The sequence below is a fragment of the Dermacentor andersoni genome, chromosome 2, assembly GCF_023375885.2.
Source record: "Dermacentor andersoni chromosome 2, qqDerAnde1_hic_scaffold, whole genome shotgun sequence".
In the NCBI taxonomy this organism is placed as follows: Eukaryota; Metazoa; Arthropoda; class Arachnida; order Ixodida; family Ixodidae; genus Dermacentor; species Dermacentor andersoni.
Window position 1 is genome coordinate 184914382 of NC_092815.1, and position 16624 is coordinate 184931005.

The 16624-nt window shown below is 46.3% G+C and overlaps 1 long non-coding RNA gene across 1 annotated transcript; it reads right to left on the bottom strand.

Annotated features, from left to right (window-relative positions):
* Positions 1 to 242: 242 nt before the first annotated feature.
* Positions 243 to 12176, bottom strand: LOC129387398 (uncharacterized). Its single transcript, XR_011892613.1, has 2 exons — positions 11829 to 12176; positions 243 to 1000 (listed from the first exon to the last, which is right to left on the bottom strand). It is a non-coding gene; the product is annotated as an uncharacterized lncRNA (long non-coding RNA).
* Positions 12177 to 16624: the final 4448 nt, after the last annotated feature.

A 16624-nucleotide genomic window follows, 5' to 3' on the forward strand; every position in this document is an offset into this window, starting at 1 on the left:
ATCTTTAGCTGCTGTCATCAAGCTCTAGAATATTCCTCTAATCAGGAACACCGTGACATCAAGTTGCTTTTGTCGCTCTTTTAAATGTGACTCACTTTTTTTGCTTAAGTGTATGCCGTCAGAGTTCCATGCGATCAGTAAACAGCATTCAGTCGCTCTTTCAATAGCTGATCGTGAAAACAGGCGCCGGAGACAGTGTTGGCGACATTCCCCGGCCATTTGTCAACAGCGTGTAAAGAATCTCACATGGACGCGATATTTCTTCCTTTAGTGCTTTTTTTTACAAACCACTAGGAGTTTGTGCTGAAGAAATGGGCTGTGGTGGGACAAATCTGAGAGACAATACATTCAAGTGACCAAGCTAGGCCTTCATCTACAGCACGACAGTCAGAGTAACAGCGGCATGGTAATTTGTAATAATAGAAAAAAAAAACGCCGGTAAAAAAACTGAAAGCTTCTTCAGCGCGGAAACGCGGGCGAAGTAAATTTCAGTAACAATGTTAACATCATGTGAGCGTGTCATATCAATATATTAAAGAAAGTAATCTTAACCACGCCACACAACAACACTATTCCTGCCGGGTGAACGGCTCCGTATCAGTCCCATGCGAAGTCCACGCCTCTGCCGCGCTGTTAACGTCGGTCAACGCCAGCTGGTTGCCTTGGGCGAATGTCTGGGCCCCAGGAATTGTTGCATCTCGCTGTTCGGAGGTCGAGCTTGCAGCTTCGTCTGCCGCCCCGTCGAGTACACCCTCATTGTCAGGCGTGGCTGCCTCTACCGTTACTTGCTCGTAGACGGCGAACAGTGGGGACACGGTCGAGTTGTCGTCGCTGGGCTTGGCGAATCGCTGACGTAGCATGTAGGCCACCATCAGGCTTCCGACGATCACAATTACGACGAGGTACAGGACCGCGCAGTTCATCCAGGCGTGTTCCGAGGCTGACTCCCGCTCGTCGATGGCACAGGGCTGTTGTGATTTCGTACCCTCAAGCTGACCGCCTGCAGGTATGGAGCCTACCGCTTTAGGCGTAAGCGCTGCTGCAGCCTTGGGGGCCGTGTTTATAACTGCCCTGTCTATTATATAAGCAAAAGCACACAAAAGCAAACAGAAGTAAAAGGACGGTAGAGAAACATCCATCATCATCATTATTCTATTTCCTTAATTTTATGTGCCCTGCCGGGCCAAACAAATTTCTGTACTTCACTACGTCCGTAATATGTCCACTATTTTGTGTCTGCTCCTGTGATATCACTGTCTTGTGTCAGCTGACTCAATTCTATGTCTGCCGATTTACGAATTGCATCACACCACCAAGTGGTTTTCCGTCCGTTGTTTGCCACGTTTGTGGTACGTGGATTCTCTTAGACGAATCAGGGTAAGCATGCAATTATTAAGCAATTGAGTGATACGAATTAAAAAGAAAGTTATAGATTTACCTCACAGGTTCCAGAATTTTGCACGTTGCATGAGGGAGGGACTACAGGAATAGCAAACACGAGAAAAGATGGTAGATAGCACAGAAAAATGCCGAATTGGGAGTTTAGTGCTGCAAACAATGGAAACAATGTTTCGGAGAAACAAAAGTATTCAAAGAACACATCTACGTTGAGGAAACACACGGCGATTGTAGTATACGTCAGCTCGAACCTACACTCTTCCGGCTACTCATTCCACAGAAGTCTGTACTTCGATGCCTTCTCCTGGAAACCACATATGGACGCTAAAAGAAAAAGTGATGGTAGGTATATTACTAGATTAGCACATGTTTGACTCTATGGGAAATGAAGTTTTCGTAAAGCGAACAATTATATACTTTAAAAGTAAACGCGGTGCATGCATTTAATTTTAATATATTTAATATTTAATTTAATTTTATTTATTTTATTATATATTTTATTTATTTAATATTTACTATTCTTTTCCTTTCTTTTTTTCTTTTTTTTTGCTTCCCTCTTATTACTTCAAGTACTCCTCTGTTCTGATACCTTTCTTCTTTATTAATAGTCATGTGTATTTCGAAGTTTTTTTTTTGTTATTGTTTCTATTGTTGCATTTATGGTCATGTATATTTGAAATTCTATTTTTTTGTATTGCATGTTTGGGTAAGATGTTTTGTCCATTACTGTTAAATTCGCTTCGTTCATTTAGTTTTGCTTCCTTTGCCCCTTGCAATTGTATAATTTCTTTCGTTAGATTTCTTGTAACTATAACTCCTAATCTTGTTTTGCATTCTCCAGTACTTACTTTCTTCCATATTTGCTTATATATGATTTTATTATACTTCTATTCGTTGCTTTAGAAAACGCATATTTATAAATAACAGGAGGTGCCGATACAGTCATTGACTATGGGACCTCCTTCCGTATATTATTTTATTTCATAACCTGTAATCTATAATGAATAAAATCAATTTCAATTTCAATCAGCTTATGCAACGTGTAATGTGATGCAATGTTCATGCAGCGCGCAGGTCACAACTTGAACGCCACGCAATGTTTAGGCTATCGATGATGTTAATGTTAATGATAATGATAATCTTAAAAGGAAGCGATCCTCCACGGTCTCCAAGAAATCGGGGTAGGCGCGCGAACATACGACTACATTAAGGACTTTTTGTCCCACAGAACTGCCTGAATGACGTTCCCAGACATTGAATGTTCCACACTAAAGGGGGGGTTAGGGAGCAGGGACATGCCGCAGGACTCGGTTCTCTCCCCTTTCCTCTTCAATGTGGCGATGCGGAGCCTCCCCGACGCTCTGAGAAGCATAGAGGGGCTCAATTTCAGTATTTATGTGGGTGACATCACCCTCTGGACCAACCAACGGAGAGATGCGAGCATAGAGGAGCGTCTGCAAGCGGCGGTGGACACTGTCGTGGACGATGGTACCAGTAGAGGTCTCTCATGCTCTGCGCAAAAGTCGGAATTATTCGTCTATAACCCAAAGTAGCTCCGATGCAAGCGCAGCTGGGAATTTGACATTGAAGCACGGGGGAAACCAGTCCGAAACGTAAATCAAATGAGAATCTCACGGTTATTCATTCAAGAGAAAGGACAATGATGGAGCAGTCGAAAAGCTAGAGGGATTTGCCACGCAAGCCCTTGGCATATTTAGAAGGGTCGCGCTGAAAGACAAGGCCTGAAGGAAAGAAGCCTGCTTAAACTAACCGAAGCATATATATTAAGCCGCGTGTGCTATGCCACGCCTTTCTTAAACATCAGGTAGGAGGAGAGGAGGAAACTCAACTCGCTCATTCAACGGTGCATAAAGAGGCCTTTTGGCTGACCAATTAGCAGCTCCAAAGATACGCTCCTCTCTATGGGAGTGCAAAATACCAGGGACGAAATAGTGGAGGCTGTCTGAATTTCGCAGCTCAAAAGGTTAAGCCGTATACGACCACGGGCAGAGCTATCCTCGAAATGGTAGGCCTGTAAACAGATAGGGGACTACGAGACAAGTGAAAAAACCCGCAGGACTGCCGAGAAAATTTACCCCCTCCCTCGTAACATGCATCCCATATACAACACGGAGAGGAGGAAAAAGAGAGCAGAAGCACTAATCAAACGCTTCGATTCGACGGACGGCAAGTCGGTTACGTACGTGGACGCGGAAAGTGGCAAGTCGGGTGCGTCGGCCGTCTCGGTGGTCAACGGCAGAGGTTCCCCCGTAGAGGCCCGCACCATTAGAAGCCGCAATACAGTAATGGCTGAAGAAGTTGCGATAGCGCTCGCTTGCGCTGGAACGGAAGCCAATTTCATAATTAGCGATAGCAAAACGGCCATCTGATATTCTGGAAAGGGTAGGATCTCTCCGGAAGTGGCAAGGGTTTGGGCCTGTAGACGGCTAAACATAAATATTAGCTTAATTTGGGACCCCGCACAAATGTCCGTTCCTGGCAACGAGGTGGCCCGCGAGTTAGCCCGAGCTATCTGCTTCAGGGTAGCTGTGGAGCCGCCCGACTGCCGGAACATGGACGAGCGTCTGCTAAATTATACGGATATTGTCGAATATTAGAGACCTTTAGCGTGTCCGTTATCCGGCAAGCGCGGGCGGTTTGCCGGTTTAGCGAGGGCGTAAAGGTGAGCGGCCAGATTGGTGGCGCCAGCTTGTGGCGCAAAGCTCAACCACACAAACACAAAGCTAATTACTATATTCCGCTTAGCTGCTGGTGTAAATTTTCGACAGTGGCGTAATCGCGTTCACAATTATGCCGCTGCCAAAAATTTGCACGAGTAGCGAAGCAGGATATGGTGGGTTACCGCAGTTTTAGCTCTGTGTTTGTCTGGTTGAACTCTACGCCACCAGGCGGCTGCACCGCTCTGGCCGCTCACGTTTACGCCCCCGCCAATCCGCAATCCGCCCAAACCGCTACCTTTTACCGGAATAGCGGACAAGCTAAAAATTACCGACGATTACGTTACTTCCTAATGCGAAATTTGAGCGCAGCAAATAAGCTGTTTCACCTTTTCGATAGATTGAGGCAACGAAATCGAGCAACACATGTATGCGCTATCACAGAATTTTTTTTTTATTTTTCACACGTATTCCTTTAACAAAGACTCCACTAACAGTTCTTGACAGTCATGAAGGAAGCTTTGTGGTCGGAGAAATAGACTGATATATGTTCGACTTGGTACACCAATGCTTGATTCTCAAAGACGAGATCTATACAAGTGCCTCGCGAGGTTGTCACAGCCGTGGGACAGCAGCAGCAGACGGAGGACTTCCATCGGTCGTCTCGCTCATGGCTCAGAAAGAACTGGCAGATAATTTCGCAGTGGCGAACGGCAGCGGCAATTTCGGCTCGGGCGGTGCACATATACAGATCCGCCGCCACCGATCTGGCTCTCTGATTGCCACCGCACAGGGCGAACGGCAGCGGCAATTTCGGCTCGGGCGGTGCACATATACAGATCCGCCGCCACCGATCTGGCTCTCTGATTGCCACCGCACAGGGGTTGCATTGGAGGAGGAGCGAAGAAAGGAATTAAGTTCGAGCCGGCGCTTTGACAACCGGAGACTCGCAGGAAGAGGGGGGAGGGGGGCGGCGTGTACACCCAGCGGCAAATGATGGGGGCAGAAGCGCGCGCAGCAAGCGGACAACACGATAAAGGGAGGAGGGAAGAGATAGCAGCGACTGACTGATGCCGCTGACGCCGATAGTGAGTCAACCCCAGCTGCGGAGTTGGTTTCAGGGACAACGCCGCCGATGCCGATACAAACAATATGATACCCTCGCTTCCGCAGCGCTAAGAACCAGGTCTAGCCGTGGGAAGGTGGTCACGTATTCGTCGACGTGCCGGGGCCTACGTGAAATAATCGGCGCGTCGGCAACTGAAGAGCACCCTATCCGCCACACAAGAACAGGGGGGGGGGGGACCCTTTCCTCCTCTTTCTGCATGGCGGCGACGGTGTTCTATGCAGTCACGTTATCTTGACTCTCTAGCGGCGTCAGCGGCATCCAGCGGTATCAGTCGGTCGCTGCTAGCGCTGGGGGGATGAAAGGGGGGCGGAGCTGGTTACGAGGCCGACGACAACGCCGACGACGACGCGAAACCCAGGAACGGACGCCAAAGAGCTGCGCTCTAAAAGTCTCTATTATCAGTTACGCCGGAGCCAGGTGCCGCCACCGGATAAAAGTCTAAACAATGGGGAGGCAGTCGCACGGCGGCGCCTGCAAGCTGGGAACTTTGTAAACCCAGTCTGAGCATATCATGTTCGGATAGAAGATAGACAAAACGATAAGTGCGAGCCCTGTGGGGCGAGAGGGACCCTCGGCGACATAATCTGGGAATGCGCTAGCTCCCCAGGGGCTAAAGCAAATACAAATTGTAGAGAGGCCTGGGAAGCCCTGCTGTGGAGCGAGGACCCTACCCCACAGCAACAAGCCATCCGCCTGGCGGAAGAAGCAGCGAAGAGGGAAGACCTCTTTGCTTGCCACTAATCGTGGAGGTCCCGGGCCCCGTCCCATAAGCCTGTGTGGCGGAGACGGGGAAGGGAAGATTCTTATCTGGCGGAACAATAAAGTCATCATCATCATCATCATGCAGCACACCGTGCGCAAGCTTTATGAGGGTAACGCCCACATCGATTCATGTGAGTACACACTGCGCAAGGTAGGGGACGCAGCGATGTCCCGAGAACGAAGGTCACGTTTGAGGTTTGTCGGCGGGAGAAGTGAGGAGAGAGGTGTATGCATGCACAGAGACGTACGACGCGAAAAAACACTGGTTAAGCTGACCTTATTCGACGCTTTATTGCCCGTGCCTTTCGCCTAACAGAAAATGGCGCACGCCAGGCACGTACCCAAGGGGGGGCTCGGGGGGGCCCGGGCCCCCCCCGAAATTAAGATGCATACCCCCCCCTCCCCGCCCACGCCACCATTTCGCACACACATTCGTAATGCGCCGCCTAATCAATGTTGAGGCTTGACAGCTATTCGTTGGTCAACATTTTGCTGCCTTTCTCACTGCTTTTGGATGGCGGCAGTTATCGGCGTCTCCTGGGATGTAATGGCCAGTTTCCTCATCAATTCGGTGCTCGCGCGATTAACTCGAGAGGTATTTAGTTGTCCCCGTCTATTCAAATGTCACGCCCATCGTTGTTGCATCGTATATTCAACCTTCCTCGTTTAGACTGATCCAGAGGCCAGGAAAGGCATTCAGTTCGTGGTCAGCTGGTCTGCGTGCACGTGGAGCGAGTTGCGGCCAGAAAAAATATCAATTGCCTTTAACTTTTCTTGTTGTTCCATTATTTCCTCGAGTGACGGCTCGCCGCGACGCTGACAGATCCTCGGAACAACATACCCGTGATATGGATTAGATAAGGTGGAAAATAATATGATGCGAGACAGCATTTATCATCAATCCCTGCAATAACCATTAAACTCATAGCCAATATGACAGTCACCCGTTAATTTGTCGGGTTTTTCCCTAATTCGACAGCTCTTTTCATGCAAAATTGCCAACTGGAAACAATACTCGCAAGGATTTGAGAATTTAAGCGATCTCCTAAGGGAGAGAGCCAAGGCAACAACCAAACAGGAAGGAAAAGCGAAAATTAACGATTGTAACCACTGTTTATGAAACTATTTATGGATCAACATCTTTTTATTCAAAAAGGAAGTAGAGAAAACGCCGCCGGAAGTGGAGGACAATTCCATGTGTTCTGAATGACGCTTCTACAGTTATCATTCGAGCCGCTTAACGTTGCCATTTCTCTGCTGTGCTTATGTAGATACTTTTCTAACCTTCCGCGGTGGGCGCAGTACGTGTAGAATTGCAGCTTCCTGCGCCATACGCGGTTGTACGCGGCTCGCGGGCACGCATCGTTACGTAGCTTCCCAAATAACAATACGAGTCGGTTGTGGCACTTGTTAGAGCCGTAAACAAGGGATCCAAAACAACTGAGATTGTTCCGCAAATATATATTTCTGTATATTTCTTCCAGACCTAATTCAAAAAGCGCTACTATAGTCGGATACAACTTAAGAGGAAGCTTTAGCTCGGGCCCAACTCCGACGCGGCCTATTCAAATACAGTGTAAAATGCAAAAAAACGTTTTTCTGAGATAGCCCCTGGACCGATTTTAATAAAGTTTGTTGCATTTGAGAGAGATAGCTAAACTATAGTGACTGTTGGAAGCGGAATTTCGATTTAGGGCCTGAATTTTGTTAAAAAAGATTTTCAAATATTCGACAGCTTGAAAAAAATAGAAGCAAGAAGTTTACAAATCCATAGCTCTGCATCAAGAACAGATATCGCAGTTCTGTAAACGGCATCCATTAGACCATTCAAAGCGGAAAAATTTTATTTTATATATTATGTGAATTTGTTACGGTATTTACAAGGGTTCTGCAAAAGCTGTATTTCCATATTACTAAATTTTTTTTAGATTCATGTGTAACATATCAATTTTGTACGCTTTAGATCTACTATTAGGTGCAATTTACAGAATTGTGATATCATTTCTCGTTGCCGAAAGACAGAGTTGCAAACTTGATAGTCTCGTTTTCCGACAATTTCCGATTTTTGCGAATCTTTAATAAAACATTGACAACCTAAAGGAAAAATTCGAAGCCAACGGTCACTGGAGTTTAAGTTTTTCTTTTAAATGCAACAAAGCTTGTCAAATTTGGCGCAGTGGTTGCTGAGAAAAACGAATTCTCCTTTTACATTACATATATTTAGATAGGAGCACCCGAGCTAAACCTTCCACTTAAGTCTGCAATGAAGCGCCGCCCACGCCCTCATAACCGCCAGCCACTGCTCCTCCGCGAGGCTGCAAATAATTCGTACTTCAAACCTTTTCTGTTAACCAAATAAGGCGGTAACCATAAAAATAAAATTATTAGCGCGTAATTTTGTACCTTTACCCTCGCCTATTATAACGGAATTGCGAATGCCTAATTCATTATTGAAATGCAATAACATGCTCGCTTCGCTACAACTATTCGCTGTGAAGTTTCACTTCAGTTGGCAGTGAAGTTTCATGAGTAAAACGGGTTCAGCAGTGAAATGAACTGCACAGCCAATTTTGAAGAGTGAAATGCTCAGATTCCATACATTTTGTCCATGTCTGTTACACACCTCATTGCTACCGCCGATGAAAAGACTCTTGAAGAATAGCAGACGCTCCGGAGGTATCAAGTACGACGCCATTTTGAAAAGGCCGCATGACAACGATTTTGTTTGTTTCTGTGATTGACTGGCGGAGTAACACAACTCCGCGCAGTCCGTGTGCCTTTGTTGTCAGCTGCTGTTTCTTAAAGTTCTAGTCTACTAAAGCAACATTTATGTTACACGTTCGCTTCTGTACTTGTTCTTGGCAGTTTTATTCCTGCGCTTCTTTCCTGCGCGAGTGCATTTGACTTGGTTCTTTGTTTGCCAAGTAAGGGAGAGGCGTATCGCACACGCGTACCTGTAAAATACACCTTATTTCATTTCTCTTTTGTGGGTTTACGCGTTTTTATGGCGAATGCTGGGCGCTATTCATATATAAAACTAGTAAAGGTAGCCCCCCCCCCCCTCATTTGCACAGAAAAGTTACCTTGGGTTGGGCCCCCCCCGAAAAAAAAATCCTGCGTACGTGCCTGGCGCACGCTGTACGCGCACTCGCACGTGCCACCTGACACCACGCACTAACCAATTGTCTCAAGCACGAGGGAAGGTATGCCCGCGAATCTGCCCTAGTGGTTAGTCTATTGATTCGCGTGCTGAGAGATTTGAGATTGAATCCTACCATCGGACATGTAATTCATTTAGTGAACGCTTTCCTGTAGCGGACCCCTCGCCCCCTCTCCAGATTTTGCTGGACGCTGCAATTCCTTTTTTTGCCGTGTGGCTTACACGGAGAAAATAGACTAATTAGTGTCCGCTAGGGAGATCGGACTGCCGTTTCTCAGCGCAACAGCACTTCTCTCGAGCACTTCTTTCGCGTACTTGTGTCGTGCCAACGCCAAGTCACTTTTTCAGACGATTGGCACGCGGGTGGCACCATGTCGGACGCGCGGACGAGAGCCATTCAGCTCAAGATAAGCGCTTCAGAAAAGCTTCGCTTGACATGGGTTCCGATGTATACGTTAGATCGGCATAACTTTCATTTTCTGTGTGTGAGCAGATTCGCCAAAACCACACGGGAGCACTTAGCAGCCGCCACGGTCAGCGAAGTCCCGGAAGGTTGTCAAAGAATGGTACGAGTTATTGTAAGCACGGTAAATGCACAATCTATGAGAAAGCGCAATAAGCGACATCGTGCGGAATCCTAGAAGCAGCTCGTGAAAAAAAAAAAAACGATAGCCACGCAGTCAGGGCTCAACCATCCCTCATTTGATTAATAAAAGCGTGACCCTTCCTGGCAAGTGAGAAGGGCTGCGTAATTACCCTCGTTGATTTATGACCTCGATTTCACTGAGGTTCCGTCTGAAGCAATAGTTATCATGCGCGTTTCTTGCATTGAGGGCTAGATGTTCCCCGTTAATGGTGTACCTATTAGGAATATTTGCCCTAACGTTTATTTGGGGCTAGTAGGAAACTCGTTATTGAAAATCAAACAATACCAAAGAAAGACAGTGTAGCCTAACAGCTTTCCCTCGGGACAGCAGGACTTAGTGATATAATGTCGATATAAAACGCACCTTCACACGTTTTCAGCAATTTCATTTTTTTCCGTCGTCTTGTTGAAAAGAGAACGCGATTTGTTGCACACGATTTTCTACGCAGCTTCACGGCTGAATTGAGTTCCTAGAGGATTAATAAATTTATGGGGCCTCGGGTTGGGGCAGGAGCGGCAACTGCATCACATCCGAATCGCTGCAGGCTTGCCATGACCTGTAACGCAGGAGAGTTGATTATGGCTGCTCGTAGTGCTAGGGAAGTGCCAGCTAACTGATCTAAGGCTTAAAGCCGACCTGGCAGTGCATTGCGAAGAGCAGAGGAAAGTTTCGAATTGCTTTCATTTATCTTGCAGTCCTATTAAATCGGCCTATGGGAGGTTATGTTAGACTGGAAAATAGCAGTTTCGTTAGTCTTATTGCTCGGTTGGTGGCCTGGAAGCAAACGCTTGGGAAAACGCAGCGCGTGCTGACTACGCCAACAAAATTTTGGTAAAGGGATTGTCCGCGATGTCAAACCTGGAAAGAAGTGCCGTTATGCGCAAGCTGTCTGTAGAGGAACGTAGACTAAGTTAGACGCTGGGAATGCCTTATATTACGCGTTATTCGTGAAAGAAACTTGACATTTCTGCGCAGGTAGCGTCGTGCAGCGCTATGCGTTGATCTCGGTCGATCGATGTGCAACGTGTCGCTACGGGCTTTCGACTCGTATTTTCACACTCATTTTGCACATTTGGCCTCGGATGCTCCGTGCAGCATTAACTTTACCGGTCACTCCGCGTACAAGTGATAACCTAACACCGAGACACTTCAGACGTCATATGGAGGCGGCCGAGCAGCACACGGTGTCAAGGATTCGATTTAAAGTTGGGAATTCTCCTTACAGAATATATTGCTTCTTTGCGGATGCTGGAATGGAATAAGTGTTGAGAAAGAAGAGATTGTAATAGAAAGAAGTGTCCAACAATTACGATGCTCCCTAATGCGAAATTTGAGCGCAGCTTTATACGTGTTTTCATTTCACGATAAATTGAGGCATAGAACTTGAGACCAAAATCACCGCGCCTACTGGCAGTGGGTGAGTGCCGTGAGCGCCTTCGCAGAAGGAGGGGCAGTATATCAAAGCCAGCTGTGGACGAAGACGAGGACGAACGAGCGAGCTGTGGCACGCGCGCGTTCGCGCGGTTACACGAACGCTGACGCCGACGCTCAACCCAGGAAGGGGCGCCTAGGCGCTGCGCTCTACAAGAAAGTCAGAGAAGCTCGCCGGAGGAGCGTGCATTCGGTCTACTACTCTACACTGGGCAGAAGGGGAAATGGAAAATAGGAAAGTAGAGGAGCATAAGGAGCGATGACGAATCATTAAAATGCCATAAGCAACTAAGCACATAAGCATAAGTTCACTGTCGTACTTGATCATTGTTCCCAGTAACTGTACATGAAAACATTCAATATAGTCACACACTGTCCTATACACTTACGCGTTTGTAATTTGTTTCATGGGTAAGAGAATGAGAGTGTCGGTAAATGTTGAAATCTTTATGGTATCGCGAGATGTCGCCGTTAATCTTCGCCCAAGTGTGTTTGTTGTTAACATGTTATATTATACGTTTCACACTCTTAATTTCCCACCAAACTTCATCTGACGGCGAGTTTCCGACTAAGCAAAACATTAATCGAGGAGTAAGGCTAGGAAGCAATGGATATGTCATTACCGGCGATGTCGGGAGGTTGATGTGGACTGCTAACAGGAGCTGGCTGTTCGGCGCTACCAGGAGCGGTGTCTGGTTTCACCGCGCTGCCGTCCTGGTTCTTCCCCGCCGTGGACGCTTGCCTGGCGGGTTCCGGGCCAGGTTTCGTCGGCAGGACGGCAATTACATTGCCGTCCTGTAGAGCGTTCTGGTTGTGAGGTTGTTCGGCGGACCTCCTAGCAATGCCATTTCGTCGGCCCGCGGGAACAGCAACGGGATGCGCTACAGCGGCTTCCATTTTCTTCTTCGTCTTCTTTTGCCTCCAATGCATAGCACATGCTATTGGCGGGAGCTGCTCAATCCAAAATGCTTATACATATAATGGGCGTTTTTCCCAAGGTAAGATTATTCCAAAAACAAAACGTGGCAAATAAAACGCGAGCAAACTAATGAAGTAGCAAGTCGTCATGTTCCTCATGTTCAGAATAGTGAAACTAAAATTATCACAGCCAGGCACACGTCTTCTGGGCGGGCACCTTCTTCAATTAAGCTCGTACGATATTGGCGAGACGCAAGTGATGCGCGAAGTCCTTGATATACTGGGCAGTAAGTAGTCCACTATCATAAAAGAAAGCCCTAGGTCGCGCTCCCAGAGGAAGTCCGCTTAGAAAGGTGTTATGTACGTTGCTTAAATTCCTGAAGTCCACGGACCTACACAATAGACTGAGAAGGCTGCCTGCTACAGTTGCTATATTGCTCCTTTCTCTTCTTTCGCTTTACCCTACCCCATGCAGGGTAGCAAACTATAACTACCTGTGCTAAGCCTCACGGCCTTTGTATATATGCTTTTCTTCTCTCTCTCACTTACGCCTTCTTTGAACTTAGGCGATCATGCTCTTTCACCCCTAACTGAGCTTCATGCATACGACATCGACAGCGCTAATATAGCCCCAGTAGAAAACGAGCAGAAGACGTAGGCACCATGCCATTGAGAAATGTTACCTGATGTGTACCTTGATGTTTACCACAAAACAGACAACTTGGGCCGAAGCTTTGGCATTCATAGCGGCTACTTCGGAAGCAGCACTTGCTCGAACCCTTTGGATAAATATTTTTCTTCGGTCGTTTACATCGTCGCCACGTTATTCGCATGTACAATCTTAGTTGTAAGGAAGTACACGTTCCAATACTCAGTCTGTGCAAAGACACTTGTCGGAGGTCGTTGTCAACGTGGGGAGAAGACTAATTGTGCATATTGTACCACAATACCTCGATCGAAGAGAGAGGGAGAAATGAACATTATTACACGCACTGGCTCATTGTGGATGAGCGAAACTTTGCAGGATTTCCAGCCATGGGAAAATGTCCGTGTGGAACGCAGATCGTGACACACATTGTAAAACTGCACAACAGCAAATAATGTGTCATGGTCTCACGGTATTCGCGCCCGAGTTTTAAAGGTAGTAATGGTAACGCATCAGAAACTGCACTGCAGTGGTTTTGCTATTTTTGCGTGTCTCTTCTAATTGGCCTAAAGTCTTAGCTTATAAACAAAATTTCAGGTAAGGCCCGTTGAGAGGCATTTAAGGCCGCTCAATGAGATTGACAATGAGTCCTGTTTCGTGCTATGGATCTATTGGGGCCGCTGCTGCCGGTGTGGTAGGCAGTCTAAATCGAATAGTGGGACAGACCTTGTGCGATCTAATTAGCCCTACTGAAGGAGCAGGCACGGGAATTGTGGCTGGAAATTTGGGATAGCATGATTGAGATTCCGTAGTGCATCAGCGAATGGCAATCACGCTGCTGAGAACTTGCAAGCAATGTTGGGGACGCCTGCGTGAGCTAAAATGCTCTTGATCTGCTGCTCAGAGACGGAAAGCAAGAGAGGGGTTTAACGCAAGGGCAGTAACAGCATAAAATAATTGGTCACGTCTGTGCATGCGTCACTGTAAATTAAGCATCTAATCGCGGTTGGGTTAAGCAACTGCACGGCACAGACGTCATTGTGACCTCATAGCAATCACAGAAAATAGTTTAGTTTTGTTGATGTGTTGTAGCAGGCCACATTTGCAGCATCACATGGCGAGTTTATATTAGGGAGCAGACGACTTGCATGTTAAAACAAAATAGATTCATCGCGGCTATGAATATAGTTGTTGCACAGGTACGCATCCTCTTATTGGATAAATATTTCTCGTAGAAAGAAATAGAAAAAAAGAAAGAAAGCCTCCTTGACTGGACAGACACTTTGGGTCTGCAGTCGTCGCACGTCTGTTCTTCGTACCCAAGCAGTAAGTCCCAACACATTATCTATATCAATATCAATGTGAGGTAGGTTTAAGTAACGCGTACTTGTTGGTAGATGACCGCATTATATTCAACGATTTCATCATATCAAGGTATCACATTTGAGTACTTGCGGCACAAAATTTGTTACCCACGAACTCACCAAACTCGTGCATGCTAACGCCATGCTCAAATACACAATTGAAGAGCGAGAACATAGATGAAACTGAGAGCCCTCTTTCAACTGCTTGCAGTTCACCTACAGTTGAGCTTTCATTTAAAGCAGACCTTCGATCAGGACAACCATTTATGTACTACATGTCGGATGGACTCATCATACTTACAAAACTAAATATGTGGATGTAAATAAGCGATCTGAAAGTTTACGCACGCACTAGACCACAATGGCGTGATGGGGAATAGAAAATATTCCATGTGTCTCAGTGGACGCCTGTAGCAGCTACATTTTTGTTCTTTTCTCTATCTTTCTTGCTTACTGCTTATCCTCTTTTCCGAAGCCACATGCAGGGCAGCAAACCGAAGACTTTCGTCTGGTTAATTTCTCTGCGTTTCCTCACTCTTTGTCTTCCTCTCTGGAGACGGTATGACAACACAAGGAAACTGACAGTGGTGTCTCGTCATGTTTAACAATTGTCACAACCAAGCATCCCTATGGAAAAAAAATAAGGTATCGTATTTTAATTAGGCAAAGCCAAAATATTGTTTCCGGACAAAAACAACTGAGAAGAGCGCATCGGTGAGGGAAACTGAAAGGAAGGACTAAACGCTACCACGAAGGTTAACAAGAAAACAATAACATTTAATTGTCTCAGTATCCTAGGTATGAGGGAGGTCGATGAGCATTAGATGAAAATTATCGAGTGACACCTCTCCCAAGTACTCGTCATGAGAGTTTCAAGCTGTAGTCCAAACGGCTCTCTTGTAAAGTGAAACCTCTTTGTCAACCCTTCTAAAGAGTCCTGACAGTGACTGTGTTGTCGGATAGCTCATTCCTTACTGATATCAAATTATGCACCCGATGGTAGCCTCGAACCTCGTTCCGCCGGCAAAGCAACCTGACGCTCTAACCATTAGGTCTCAATCCCACGCATTCTTCAACAATTCCAATCTCAGCGAGCTTTTTACATAGTCGCAGCGTCCGTCTAATTGCGTAGCAAGGGTCCGCGAGGACGGAGGCACGCACGCGAGTTTTCTTTGCGTCAAAGACGCAGAAACGAAATTGGGAAAATTTAAAGCATTTCATTAACCGTTTCGTGAAAGTATCGCTTCCTATAGATTCCAGAATGAGCCTTGGGTATGCGCTAACTTCGTTTTTTTACTTCTTCGAGCTGGTGATGTATAAGCTCTATACCAAAGATTTCTAAAGACGGTTCTGAAATAAACATATGGAAGTGAGCGTCCCTGCAGTCGCATGTTTTGTTTTCCCATATATTACGTCAGAATGCCCTGCGGAACGTCAGTTCTTGCAAAAACTACAGAAATTTTCGTAGCGAGGTTGTTGCCCACAGTATGCGGAAAGTTCAGTTCCACTAGAAGGTAAATAAATTGTATACTGTAATTGTTCCGAAGCCACTCCGCCATTGACGTCATAACGAGACGGGCATCTTCCGGCAGGTTCCTTGCAGCCTGTCGGAAGTAAAAAAAAAGATAAAGAAGGTCCAGAGAGTAAGAAAAACTGACCGTTTCAAATTATGCACTTTAGCAGCACTGAGGTATTAATAAGATCCCAGTAAGTACCATGATGACATGTTCGGTAATGCAAGCAATGGCTTCGAAAACTCAAAATGCACGCACACTGAAGGAAGGACACAACTATTGCTTTCCATTGCCAGGGCACATGTACTGCAATAGGGTGGAAAGTTGGGCATGTTGGCGAAACTGCATAATCGGTGTAGTTTGTGCTTCAATATATTGCCTTGTTTTCTGCGATTAAAATTTCACTGCGAGTGAAAGCTTGTCCGCTTTCCTTCTGCGTATTTGTCTGTCGTCCATTTGTATTGTTTCATTACGCACCTGTATTCGTCAAACTCAATGTCGTCAACGCATTTTTGGGCCATAATAAATATGGCGCAAAAGGAAGAACATATTACCACATAACCAACTATGGCAAAAATCACAGACGATAATGCCTAACGGCGCAATGCAAGCACAGCGCTCCGATTAGCAATCGCCACATGTGGATCCTTTATTAAAATGGAGATGCAGGGGCGGATGCTCAAGAAAACACGGCACTCGACTCGCAAAGTGCTCATCAGACGTATATACTCTATGCTGCAGCGTCGAACAACGCGTATCGACAAACATCGCTAGTATATAGCAATGTTCGCAGCTCCTGTTCACTGTGGCGTGACATCGGTGATCGAAAATTTTCCTTGATAAGAGACGTGGGGCTATCCTTCAATGTCACGCTTCTTCCAGAGCCGTCTTGGTTTCGGGGTATTTTCGTTTGCACCTAATACTTCCTTCAGATGTCTCATACGCTGCACAGGTCTTCAGTTCTAGTGAACCTTGCG